Source organism: Camellia sinensis, chromosome 3, assembly GCF_055761805.1.
Source record: "Camellia sinensis isolate YWXY chromosome 3, ASM5576180v1, whole genome shotgun sequence".
Classification (NCBI taxonomy): domain Eukaryota; kingdom Viridiplantae; phylum Streptophyta; class Magnoliopsida; order Ericales; family Theaceae; genus Camellia; species Camellia sinensis.
This window is the reverse complement of record NC_138963.1, coordinates 79,238,382-79,252,500: the sequence shown is the minus strand read 5'-3', so window position 1 is coordinate 79,252,500 and position 14,119 is coordinate 79,238,382.

Sequence of the window (14,119 nt, the reverse complement as noted above, 5' to 3'; positions counted from 1 at the left end):
TGATCTTTAATCCTACACCGGTTAATGATGTGATGGGGCGAAGTTTTTATTTTGTCATTTTTTCATCAATGCTGGCCCAGTCGAGGCTCATCCATGCTCAATCCCAATGGGCAAACCTTCGATTTGCCCCTAGCTTTATAATCCACCCGTCTTCCCCAGTCCCTGAAAGGCGGGGGCGTAGCCCTTTTTCTCAACTCGAGTCTTAAGTTCAGCGGCTTTCATCATTGATGAACACCTGCGCTAATAAGACAAAGAAATGGGGAGTCTATGCCTCTTCTTTATCGATAAGATTCCCATCATTTGCAGTCTCCGGTGAAGGAGACAAGGGCGAGGCACCGAACATGTTCTATCCTCAACCTCCATCTGTCATTAGTAATCTCAATTCGCTTTTCCTATTCACTAGTACACTGCGCGCTACAACTAGCAGCCCGTTTACTAGTAAGGGAAAACGCTAGCACGCTAGCTAGCTACTTATAGTTATAGCCCCTACTTTCTTATTTATGGGATATTTGATGAAGCCTGCTGAAAAACAGAAGCGCGTTAGCGCACAACGGCTGATGAAAAGCCAGCCACTTGTTAGGAGTAGGTTTTGGCTTGCCCCTTTCTTATTATTAGTAAGATAGGTTTGGAACCCTATACAAGAGTTGTTGCTTGCCTCTCTCTCGTCAGGGGCTTATGCATTCCACTCGTTACCACTAAACGACGAAGCCAGGAGTGGAAGGAGGGACTTCAACCCTCAATCTCAGCATTGGCAAGGCTATGCTCTACCATTAAGCTATTTCCGCCAGCTACGGTAGTGGCGAAGCACTACTGAGCAATTCACGTATCACTTGATACGGACGACTTTTGTTTTTCTGCGGGACCACAGTCTTGACCTCCGATTGAGCTACGAGCACGAGTAGGTAGGCGGCTAGAGGGGGAGGGGCGGCTGGGTTGCCTTTTCAATCTCCGGCCGCTTAGTGTCACTATTGGTGTGAGTTGTAAGGAGTCTTGGTCTCGAGTCGAGCTGGGGCGTCATTTCATTCTCGTAACAGGAATGAGTGCACCGCAAGACCAGACAAGTTGCTCCCTCGCCTCGCAGCGGTGACATCTGTCTTTTAAGTTAAGTCATTTCCTAAGACGGCTCCTCTTATTCTACGATAATCCAAGCTGCAGCTCCACGAGTCTGCGTGGAACCGGTCTATTCCTGAGCCATTTGTTCTCCCCTCTTGGTTGGCATTTGCCAGCCTCTAGAGCAAGTAAGAGAACCTACAGTGAATGAACTTAAAGAACTGCAAATTTTGACTAGATTGTACACCTTTGTGTCTAGCTATGTATATGGATGTGCATAAAGAAGGGACGCGACATCTCTCTCCTTTTTTTGGAGAGGAAAAGAGAGAGAAGAAGCTGCAGCGGCACCTCACGAACTTCTTACTGGGGCAGTACTATAGGCGCGAGCGTTTGGATGCATGTGTTTTGTTCATATTCCTGCGCAGTTAAGAGAAAAATTGTCCCCAAGGTAACCACTTCTGTCTTTCTTGGATATGCTCAGTCCGGGTATAGATGCTATGACGTGAAATCCAAGAGACTCGATGTATCCTTGAATGTTTTCTTTAATGGGGTTGCCTCATATTTTCCTTAACCTAATTAAGAAGCCCTGGGGGAGAATGGGGATAGAGATGTATTGCGGCCTTCTCCTGCTCATCAACTCGAACCTCATTCTTCTGCAATTGATGTTACGGATCAGCCTCACTCTTCAGGCCAGCAACTTTGCTCAGTATCTTCTGCTGATTGTCAGCCTGTTCAGCTGACCTCAGAGGATTCCAGTCACCCAGCACAGCATGTTTATTCTCGGCGACGATTACAGTCTGTTTCCCAGGGTGAGACTACTCTAGAAGATCATCAGTCTAGCCCAGTCACTTCCTCAGATTCTGGATCCCTCTCTCAGGTTCGTCGATTCTCTTAAGTTTCTTATCCCGTTGAAGGATTTTTATCTTATCTTATGAATCGTTTTCCCCAAAACATCGAGCTTACCTCATGTCAGTTCAATCTTCTCATGAACCTGAATCATTTGCTGAAGCCTTCAATCATTCTTGCTGGAGAGATGCTATACAGGAAGAAATCAATGCCCTAGAAAAAAAAGAATAAGACTTAGTCTTATTGCCTGTAGGGAAACAAGCCATTGGCTGCAAGTGGATTTACAAGATCCAGCATAAAGCAGATGGCTCGATAGAGAGATACAAAGCTAGATTAGTAGCTAAAGGATTCCTTCAAGAATATTGAGTCGAACCCATTTAGAGATAGGGGAAACATTTGCCCTAGGTTGCTAAAATGACCACCATTCGTGGCATTCTTGCCTTGGTTGCAATCAAAAAGTTGCCCTTATTTCAACTTGACATGAAGAATGCCTTTCAACAACATAAGGGAAGGAGAGATCCGCAAGAATAAGTTTCTATTCAACCTCCTCCAACTCCAGGCTTCTCTTCTCCTAGGAATCCTAACTTGGTATGCAAGCTCAAGAACGCGATTTATGTTACGGCCTCTGACAAGCTAAAGTAGGCACCAAGAGCTTGGTTTGAAAGGTGCAGAAGCATGTATAAGAGCCGAAATAGGAGTATAGGAAGGAGCCGGTTTTCAAAGAAGTCAATCGGATCATTCAATGTTTATAAGGAAGTCGACATCAGGTATTGTCCTTCTTCTGGTTTATGTGGATAACATTGCTTTCTCTAGTAATGACTTAGCTTCGATAAATGAGCTTACGAGAATATTAAGAACCCAGTTTGATATGAAGATTTAGAGGACTCAAAGTCTTTTCTGGGGATTGAAGTGATGAGGTCGCAAAGAGGTTTGGAACCCAGTGCAAGTATTCAACGGATTTATTGTCAAAAGCTGGTCTTTCTGCATGCAAACCAGAACAAGATCTAAAATTAGCCTCAGATGCAGGAGAGCTATTGGATGACCCATCTACTTACAGGAGACTTGTTGGGAGCCTTTTCTATCTTACTAATCCTCGCCCAGACATTGCTTACGTTTACAACATAGGGGGGAGTGATCCGCCGATTTTTATGGACAAGCCGAGATCATCTCACTTAGAAACTGCTTTTCTGATTCTGCGATACATCCGAGAAGAGGTTGATTCTTGCCTACGTCATCCTCTCTTTAGCTGTCTTGTTACTCTTATATTGATTTCATTAAGGTAGTAGATTATTCTGATTAGACTTCGAACATCGTCCCCGTGCCCAAGAGGGATGGACGTGCTCGCGTATGCATCGATTTTTTAAACCTCAATAAAGCATGTTCCCAAAGAGGATTTTCCACTGCTGAACATTGATTTGCTCGTGGATAGGACTATTGTGAAAGTTTGCCTACTAGACTACTACTACTACGATTTGCCGACGATTAGAAATTCTCGTCGTCGGCTTCCTCGAGGTAGAGTTCATTTTGTAATAGGAGCCCCATTGGGCTTTTCCGGAGCTTGGCCTGCTTTCGCATTAACACACCATTGGTGATTTGGTTCGTAGCAGCCCAAGTATATCCAAGAGTTCCTTTTACACGCTACGCTATCCTTGGTGACGATATCGTCATCGAAGATGGACGGGTGGCGGAGTGTTATCACAAGCTAATGTTGCAACTGAATGTTCCATTTTTTTTAGAGAAATCGTTAGTATCGTCAGTTGGTGCTTTGGAGTTTGCTAAGCGGTTCTTTGTACGCGGGGTGACTAAAAACTTGAGTCTCGTCTCCTGTCGTATGTTAAGATCCTTAGTTAGTTCCATATCCCTTGTTTCTGTAATGAGGGCCATTATGTCTACGGATCTTCCATTGTCGTATCGTTTACGGGAAGCTAGGTACCAGGTGTATACTCGACGCACGGCGCCTCCTGGGAAACACTGGCATCGGCATTTCCTCGTCTTCACCGAACGGTGTGCATTCTCTCCCTTTTTGGATCTGGTTAAGCGTAACCACTGGTAAACACTTAACCTGTTATCAACAAGGTATGGTGAGGGGGTACTTGATTAGGCTCTTGACCCCTCGATTCCCAAGAGACTCGGTGATCTCGGAGTTATTCGAAGCCTGGTCAGAGTACGACTAGTTAGGAGAGGCATGGGTTTTGTCCGAATGGATGAAGTCCATTCTCTCTTACTGGTCTTGGTACTACACTATCGCGGAGGATCTCAATACTCCCATTGAGGCGCTACTTAGTCCTCCGGTTGTGCCACTGGTGACTAACCGTACAAATAAATTAGATCATTTTAAGAATTACGACGCATTCTTCCAGTGTTATGACCTGGTGCTCTCTTGTGAAGAACCAAAAGCTCTTGACCTAGGGGGGTTCGGTCCAGTGTGTTCACCTCAATTTGCACCCTATTTGAGACTAAAGCAAGTGGGGTGGTGACCTCATCTTAAGATAACGTCTAGGCAATAAGACTTTAAGCGCACCTGAGCGCCTTTGCCCATAGAGAATACTGGGGATGAAAGTCTCTGGGGAGTTCTATGGAGCAAGTCTCCCATTGCTTTCGCAAACCAGTGGGGACAACCCCCCCAAAAAAATGATTTTTCCACGCTACAATGTTTATTTGAAATATGAGCCGCTAAAATTTGTCCCTTTTGAATGCATTTACCCCTATGAACTTGAGGTTTTTGATGCATACAAGTCTTTCTATTAGAAGGCTTATACATAACCAAAGGAATGCTTATAGTGTCTCCATTACCTGTAAAACGATCTTTTTTGGTAAAAAGAATGAGCTTTCCCTTGTGTTCGGCTATAGCGGAAACCCTCGAATCTAGAGCTTATGGTCTTAAAAGCGTTCCAACCTAGTTCCAACAATGCACTTCTCGGCACATCATCGGTAGAGGAAAACGGAACTACTTGACGCTGCATACTAAAAACAACAAACCCGATTCGCATCATTATGCTCAATAAAAGGAATGGGGGAAGCTAAAATCCAAAATATTGGAAGGAAGGGAAAAATGCTTTGAAGATGAATTTGTTCCCCGGAGCTGGAACAACTTGTTCTTCCTGACCCGATTCAACGCCAAAGAATTCCCTGTCGCTACCATATAGTATTCATCTCTCCTGAAGAAAGCAATTGTTCCTTGATCTCTAAGATATTTCATAAATTCTGTATGGATCCTCAATCACCAATCCTTGCATGAATATGGGTTGTGCTCGAGAGGGTATGAATCGATTGGACCTGCCAATCGAATGAATCATAACACTCGTAATGATCAACTTTACGAAGATTCCATCGGATTCCGGAAGCTCGTAGCATTGGTCCGGGCCCATTCGCAAACTGAAGAAGCTGGGCGTGCCTGCCGGCCCCTGACCTGCCTCCGATTACTGAAAGTGAATTCGTTTTCTATTATCCTAAGCCGGCCTATCATTCATTGGTTAGGCTTAGGAAAAAAAGCTAGCTGGAAGTCATCTCTTCTTCCTAGTGAAAGCTAAAGGCCCTGGTATAGTAGGTGTGTGGTGCGTGCTCTCTCTATTCTGTAGATGCGCTCCTCAGAAGGGAAGTCGAAATTCTTGATGTAGATCGATCAATCCCGCCCTGTTCAAGTGATCACCCCGAGCCGAGCGAGATTGGGGATCACCTTAATGACTGTTCGTAATAGGCCCTACCATTTGACGTACGTATGCCATGTAGTTTTTGTTTTTGTATATTTGCCGTCCCTCAGCCCCTCTCCCAACTTTTCTATCTATCATTAAAAGTAGGGCAGCCGTCGATCGACGAATTAAGAAAGATAGGACTGGGGATTCCATTTCAATAGAGAAAGCTATCAATGGTCACATTGGGACGGGAATCAATGGTCACATTGGGACGGGAACAAATGGGAAGTGTGCCCTCGGTTCTATTCCTTTTTTTGTTCGGCTGAGATGGCAGTGAGCAATCGATAGAGAGCAAGGGATGCTAGTGCTTTGATCCTAGTATTCCTCGCTTCAGTAGGTTCACAAAGCTTTGGCATCGGGATGCATTACGATAGCTAGGCCGGGTGGGATTATCTATCGGATGGTTATTTTCATCAAGTGGATCCTTTGCCCCTTACCTCAGTAGCTGGGCCCGAAAGGCGGTAACTGGCTTTGGTGAAAACTCTTTCGCAAGGGATTTGAATGAAGTGGAACTGATTTCGAATCAATTGGTTAAATCACTCGACTGCGGAAATGAATCTAAAGAGGCCCATTAGCCCAAACCTTTCGTCGGCCAAAACAAATTCTCTTCTATTCAAATTAAAAAAAGTTAGTATGCGGTCCCAAAATCCCCTCCAAGACTTCTGCTTGACTGCCTACTGAAAGGCCTTTATGTCTTGTAGTTGGCTACCTTCCACTTGGCCTCTTCTGCTCTTATATCTCGGATATCTCCAGCCCGGTGATGAATCTTCTTCCATTCTCAAACCTCTAAGGAGTTTTAGAGCAATGTCTTTATTGGCGGTTGCGCGACCTTCGATTGAAGCTATTTCTGTAGATTGCGACTGCACCTGGGGTTGGATCAAGGCTCTCAGTCGCTCAAGATGTCGATGCGCCACCGGGTCGACCCGCAACTGGTCCGACGCAACTTACCGGTGATAGTCCCGTTATGGAAACCAAAACAACGTCTGGTGCGCCTTCCTCTACTCCTATTTCGGCTCTTATACATGCTACTCCTTGGCCCAGTCTTTTTACCCAAGCATATCTTCCAAGACCTCAAGACTCATTTTAATATGCGCATGTTGGAACCGATGAGTGATCAGAGCAACCCGCAACTTACCAGCATGGGGAGTTGCGATGGATGCCAAGATGAAGACTCCTCTGCGCCAAGGATCTTAGGGGTACCACAAATAGTTCGATCGTAAGACTTTCTCTCACATCCCACTTCCTTCCTTCCTAGACCGCTCATTTTCCTACAAACCTCGTTCCCTCAGTTACCTTTGGATCTGCATTCAGAGAAAGGTTTGGAACCCTTGACTAACCCTGATGAGGACGAGGACCCCTCGACTTTAAGCCGAGGGCTAACACAGACGTTGTGGGGCCATGTCTCCCGAGGGCCGTCCTTCCCCCCTTTCCCTATAAAGTTCATATGGCCTAGCGGTTTTCTAGTTTTTATACTTCTTAGAATTATAGGGCGAGGAGCCGACCCATAAGAAGGCTCTGAGCCAACAATAGTAGTAAGAGTATAACTATAATCTAAGAAGATCAAGATCCCGATGAAAAGAAAGATTATAGTCACGATAATGGATAATGAAAAGGCCTGAAAGTAATAGAAAGAGATATCAAGATTTCGGGATATAAAGCTGTAAGGATGGCTATCTAATCTTAAACAAGACATCTAAGTCTAAGTCTAAAAAGGGGGTCAATAAAGTGAAGATAAGAATCTTAAGATCATAATTTATATTAGAAAGGGGCTAAATAGAATCCATATCAATAAATATATGACACTGCCTCTAAGGAATACCTATAGCACTACTGGGGTGGCGTGGGACGAGTTTACATGTGGAAGCAGCTCAACTTCTCTCCTTATACAGTAGAGAAAGGTAGGGTAGACACTAATCCTATTAAGTTAAGGCCTGTATAAGCCCCAACAATCAAACTAAAGTGCTAACGCACCTTATCTTATTAGTAAAGCAACCTTTCGCCTTTATTGAGGAGATATAAAACAAGCAACCTTACTAATAAAGCGGCAACAAGCACCTTCTTTCTCAAAGTAAACTTTCTCGTTTCTTGCTTTAGAAAGATTGCAGCTAGCGCGCTTTACTAATAAGATAGAAAGGGCTTTTCTCGCTTGTTTAGTATTTCTTTTCATTTTGATAGAAGTAGGTGCTTGCAGGGTATAAGAAGATATTACGGAGGAGCGTCATGCACATCCATCGGCAAATGTGGATGGAGTAGCGGATCAAAATCTGACCCAAGCATGATCCTCTACTGGACCAAGCTGATAGAGAAGGTTAGACCCATCGAGGGAGGGAGTGAGGCTTTTAACCGGACCAGTGAGGGTCGGGTAGAGTTGTATTTGCCGAGGCAAGGTTGGACCGGAATCAACAAGGATTGGTGCTGCGAGGGTGAAGCAAAAATCACTTCGTGCCGCTTGCTGCGCGAAGTCAAACTTCGCGACGGAAGCAAGAAAGAAATTACGACTTCACCAACCACTTCGGCCTAATCATCCCACTTCTTTCCTCAATCCCAATAAAGGATATCGATTTCTGATAACCACTTTCACCCGATCCAATTCACCTCCATCGAGCCAGCGAACTAGTAGATCATCTTTTTTAAGGAATAGAAGGATGTAGCGGTATTCGAATTATTCGGCTACACGATTAGAAAAAGGCATCCGTGAACTCCTTACTAATAGTTTCTTCTATCTGGTACTTAATTAAGATGAAAGCCGGTAAGAAGTGCATCTTGCTTGGAAAGACCGTTACCGAAGAAACGGCTATTAGATGGGCGATTCCCCCCTTTCCATTGAAGTAGGGAAAGCGGGGTGAAAGCTCTAAGCCTGCATCTTCAGCTTCTATTGGAGGGGCAGCGGACCCAATTCATTCGAAGGGGGAGCAAAGCAGCAGGCAGGCAAAGCAAGGGAAGAGATATGGATTGCACCGAAAGCAATGCCCTTCGGAGCGCATTGCTTGGGCTAAGTAAAAGTTGCTGATCTCTTTTTCTTGTATTCTCTTCCTTGGGAAACACACCTCCCACATCATCTACTGTCTCGCATCCATCGAGATGAGTGTTGCGTCTGTCTTACCCTAAGGTTTATTGTATTGAAAGGCCATCTTTCGAATCCGAGCAACAAAAAGAGGAAGTTGGTGAACCATATAGATATTTAGTAATGAATACAATGTGGATCCATTCCAAGGCCCCTCATTCAAAACCTCAAGGCAGTGGGACGATTCCTTCTGCACCCAGGCCCAGTACTTCAATAAATCCCGAAAGCCCCTAATTCAAAAGATAGTGTGAGGGGGACAGAGCTTCTATTTCCAGGTACAATCCTCCGCCTCAAGGCGTTCTTTTTTTCTAGGAATCTGTCAATCGGAGGAGCGCAACCAAGTTTAAAACCTCAAAGCCCTGCAAGGGATGTGAAACCCTTCTCAATGTCTTCCACTCGCCCAGTGGATCCAGGAGGCAAGGGGAATCCGTTGATTGAATCCATTCTTGATGCTGTGCCGCTAACAAGGCCTACATATTCTCCAATACAACTTGGCGGGGCATGGCATTCAATCCTATCTCAATATATGCTCCTCCAAGGCCTGAGGGTGGATTGAATCCAATCCCATCCAGCATAAACGGGTAGAGTTCACTCATTCGGTAGCAAGGGGAAGATGAACAATGATGCTATAGCTGCTCACCTTTCCGCTATCTGCCTTGTTGTGATAGGGGGCGCCCACCAACCAATCTTTCTTTCTATCTCGAATTCTTGATCTTTGGTGCCAGTGGAGCAAAAGAAGCGGGGGATGAACTCCTCTATCTACCCTATAAATGGTTTGGATCTATTGAATGAGATCCTGGGGAGAGGGCTGGGAGGTATGAGTTGATCGGATGCAGGGAAGCCCAGGCAATCCGTTCCTATCAATCATTCGTCAGGAAGCAGTGGAGAAAGAATCGTCTTTTGAAATCTCATTGTTGAAGGCGTAGAGAGGGCTGAAAAAAGATAGGAGAAATTTTTATAGCCATATCGTTAATAAAGAATTGTGTAATTAATTGGACCAACAGTCCTCTGTCCGGCAGGCAATTTCTATGCAACTATGGTTTCTGTAGTCCCTGCTATGCCAGCAATAGGGAATCCTTAGAAAATTGGAACTCTCCAATTCGATATGTAGAACTAGAATGCAAGTTGCGTGATAGTTTGATTCCCCACAAATGAAAAGTCTCCAAGCCTGACCCTTCCCACACAGGGGCGACTGGCTGGGAAAAGAACCCGAAAGTCATAATTGCAGTCTCGACACAGCCTATTTCGAGACTGGGATGAAAGATTTGAGTTCCATATAGTCTTTCAAGCGTCTACTGTATTCACGCCTTCGGCCCCTATTCGAAACTTCTTCCTCGGCTTCTGACAAGAATAAGAGAACATAATCTGTTCATTTCTCAAGGGTCGAGTGCTCCTGCCCCCTTCCTCTTTAGGGCTCCTACTGCTGCCTGGTTCTTTTGTCATTTTGAATCGGAACAGGCACAACCCAGTTCATTTGATTACTACAGGGATAAACCCAATCCGGAATATGAACTGTAAAAGAAAAGACCTATTGAACAAATCACAGGAATACCAGTTACAGTACCTATCAGCCAAAGAGGAATCCTTCCAGAAGAGTAGTATCAGCCATTTACCCCACTTCCCTCCACATTTCATCAAGTGGTCATGCTAGAGACATAAACAGTCATGGAGAATTTTGAGATGAGCTCCTTCTGAATGGGATAAGAGAATTCCTACTATTACTATTCTCTTTCTTTCTCTTAATTTAAGAAAAAATTTGAAAAGGAAACAGCTAGTTCAGCTCGTCATATATAGGCTAGGAACCCCCAGTAGAGATTGGTACGATTCAATTCAACATTTTCTTCGTTCGGGTTTGATTGTGTTGTAGCTCTATAATTCGAATTAGGTTTATCATTGGATGAACTGCATTGCTGATATTGACCCCCAAAAAGAGTAGGTACAGCTAGTCCGTGAACAGCCAACCATCGCATTGTAAAAAATGGATAGGTTCGATCTAAGCTTACTAATAGGGGGCCTCCTAAAAGGATCTACTAAATTCATCAAGTTGTGCCAAAGAATAAAAACGGCATTTTATTGAATGGAATTCCTTGTCTGCTCTCTGTAAAATACTCCATTGGCCGAGGGCTCCCAAACCTATACCAGAGGAGGAAGATAAACCCATGCTGACGAATAACCAACCCCTTAATTTGTCGAGTAAATAAGGAAGGTATAGGTTTGTTATAAATGACCCGGTATCGAATACAGGTAATAATATCAGCAAAAGAACGTTTTCCCCTGCTTCCAGACATGCTGAGCTCCATATATTCATGTACAGTAAAAGGGGGGATCGATTCTGTGAAAGATAGGATCAGTAAATAGAAATTCACTGAGATTTCATCTTTGTGAGATCTTCAATAGTGTACCGAGGGTGTCTTTAGAGTATACCGAATCAGTATAGAAAAGAAGTGAGACAACATTTCTTTCTTCCTTTCTTGTTGCTTGTCAATGCAGAACCATGTGCCATTCAATAGAAAATTCCTAAAATTCCTGCAGTATAGGCTTTCTTTCCATTATTGGCTTCAGACTAGAAACTGAAGATCTGGTAAAGTGTGAGTCCGACAAGTTGGGTTCTAATAATTCATGAAAGAGATTATAATATTCCCACAATTCAATTAGATGCGAAATCTAGAAAGCCTCTTTTCATGGTTGTAGAAAAGGTTTTTTTGTTCGAATCCTTTCATTTTAAGGAATTGGTTGGTTGTACAGTAACGAGTATTATAGTAAATAGTCTTCGATGAAAGAAGATGAATAAAAAACGGTCAATTGGTATTTTTTTTCCCCTCCTATCTTCCAAAAATGGAAACTCAGGTAAGTTTTTATAAAAATATATATATAAACACGTATCTCATTTAGCTCCTTCATGCCTACTATAACTAGTTATTTCGGTTTTCTACTGGCGACTTCAACTATATGCCCAACTCTATTTATTGGTTTGAGCAAGATACGACATATTCGAAATTAATTGAATGAATAATTCATAAAAATAAATCTTTCTGTGAGATTCCAGGTATTCTATATTTCCTTCCTACGTCAATTGCCAATTCTTGGTCATTGAGATTCATGGGCGATTCGGATATTTATTTAGGGGACCCTCTCTTTTTCCCCTTTCAAACAAATCGAAATGATTGAAGTTTTTCTATTTGGAATCGTGTTAGGTCTAATTCCTATTACTTTGGCTGGATTATTCGTAACTGCATATTTACAATACAGACGCGGTGATCAGTTGGACCTTTGGTTAATTAACATTTTTCTTTTTACTTCATCCCTTTTTTTAATTCGCAGGAGGTAAAATTAAGGTTGTTGTTCAAGTTAGTGAAGTTATTTCATTGCAATTAGACCTAACAAGAATGGAATCACGCTCTGTAGGATTTGAATCTACGACATCGGGTTTTGGAGACCCACGTTCTACCGAACTGAACTAAGAGTGCTTTCTTATCACAGTAGATACGACTGTGAAGAAAAGGATTCTTTTTGTACCCCCAATACATCTTGCATGCATATAGTATCATAAAATGAAAGATTATGTATGTCCAATTTGAATCGATCTCAATGGATCCCTCGTTACTGCCCAGAGGAGAAGAATAGGTAGGGATGACAGGATTGGAACCTGTGAAATTTTTTACCCAAAACAAAGGCGCTACCAAGCTGCGCTATATCTCTTTCAATTGGTCTACAGTGTCATTGTAGAGAATCCCTGCCCTGTTTTCCACATTGTCCTCCATCGATATAAAATTTATCTTGCCATTTCTTTTTTTTGGTCTTTATTGATTTATATACTCATCATCATCCCATCGCTCCTACCAACACTGACTTTCTTATGAGCAAAAAGGGTTATAAATAATCAGCCCTTTGAATAAGCGAGGCTTTCCTGATAGAAATATTTGCATGCGACAGGGATCCCAATTCCGTGTATTCGGTTAAGCAAGCCCTGCTGCCAGCTTCCACCCAGAAAAAAAACGTGAGTGCCTAGCGCGAAAGGTTGCTTTACTAATAATACAAGGCACGTTAGCGCTTTCTTTTTCAATAAGGGGCGGAGCTTGAAGAAGCGAAGCGAACCTAGAGTAGCAGCCTATTACGTTTTTCAGGCCTCTTTGATATTCTATTAGTCAAGCGCTAGCGCCCCTATAGAGTAAGGCTTTTCTGCTATCAAAGAAACTGAAAGAAACACAAAAAAACCAGTGCGTTTCGTATAGATCGAGACTTGTAGCTTGATTCTTTACTCATTCTCTACTGGGAAGAATTGCAGGAAATCGTTCGATAACACTTCTTCCTATTTCTTTATCAATGATATCCGACGATCAAGACAATTCCCGTGAAACTCTTTCATTTCATAGAAGTTAATTCTTATTCTTACGAAGCAAATAGCATTTCCTATTGATTTGTCCCCTGGACTGGACCTATTCTGATTCTTAATTATCCGTCGCTACGCTGTTCCCAAGGACTAGCAGAATTGAAATAGCGAAATTCTTGGGTCATCTCAATGGGTTCAGAAACCACACGTTTCCCTGGATCATCATAGCGTACTTCCACATATCCACTCAGAGGAAGGTCTTTTCGTAATGGATGACCCTCGAAACCATAATCTGTTAATATACGACGTAGATCCAGATGATTGATGGAAGAAACACGAAACATATCCCAAACTTCTCGCTCCCACCGGCTGGTTGATGGAAATAGACTGACTACCGGAGATATTCGTGTTACTTCGTCTGCACTGGTTTGTACACGAATGCATGAGTTATACCGAGTACTCAGTAAATATAGACCACTTTAAGTCTTCGTTTTCGAGAGGGATGATCAACTCTGCAAATATCGATCAAAACTTGAACCCTTGTATAGGTATGCAATTTTAGAAAGCACAACAATGGAAATGGATACTCCGTATTGGTATCAGATCTATTCCCATGTTCCGATCTTTCCATTTTTTTTACCCATTTCTTGGGTAAAGTCTCCCAACTATATTTGAAAATGGATTGGTTATCCATATAAAGAAAGCTTTCTTGTAGTTTCGCTTCTTGCTCTAAAAATTAAGAAAGACTTGTCGAAAATCGCCGGTTGTTCCAACCAAGAAAGGCATGGCAGTCTTTGGGCATTGCTTAGGCCGAGTTAAGTAAAGACTGGCTACCTAGAAAGATCCCTCACTGCACACTTTCTATATATCTATCTCCATTCAATCAAAGACGTCCATACCATAGAGAATCAAGCTCGGCAAAAACGAGACTAGGGACCATGAACCCCCTCCATCATTATTTGATAGAGAATGCTCCTCGCTTTCTTCCTGTGGTTACTATTAGAACACAAGCCAAGGTACTCAAAACCACAACACAAGCACCCTTTACTAGTTTTGGACTTTTCACCCTTTGCTTCCAGTTTTGAAGGTAAATAGTCAAAAAAGTTCCCCGTAGAACACGAGCGTTGAGGCTTTCAT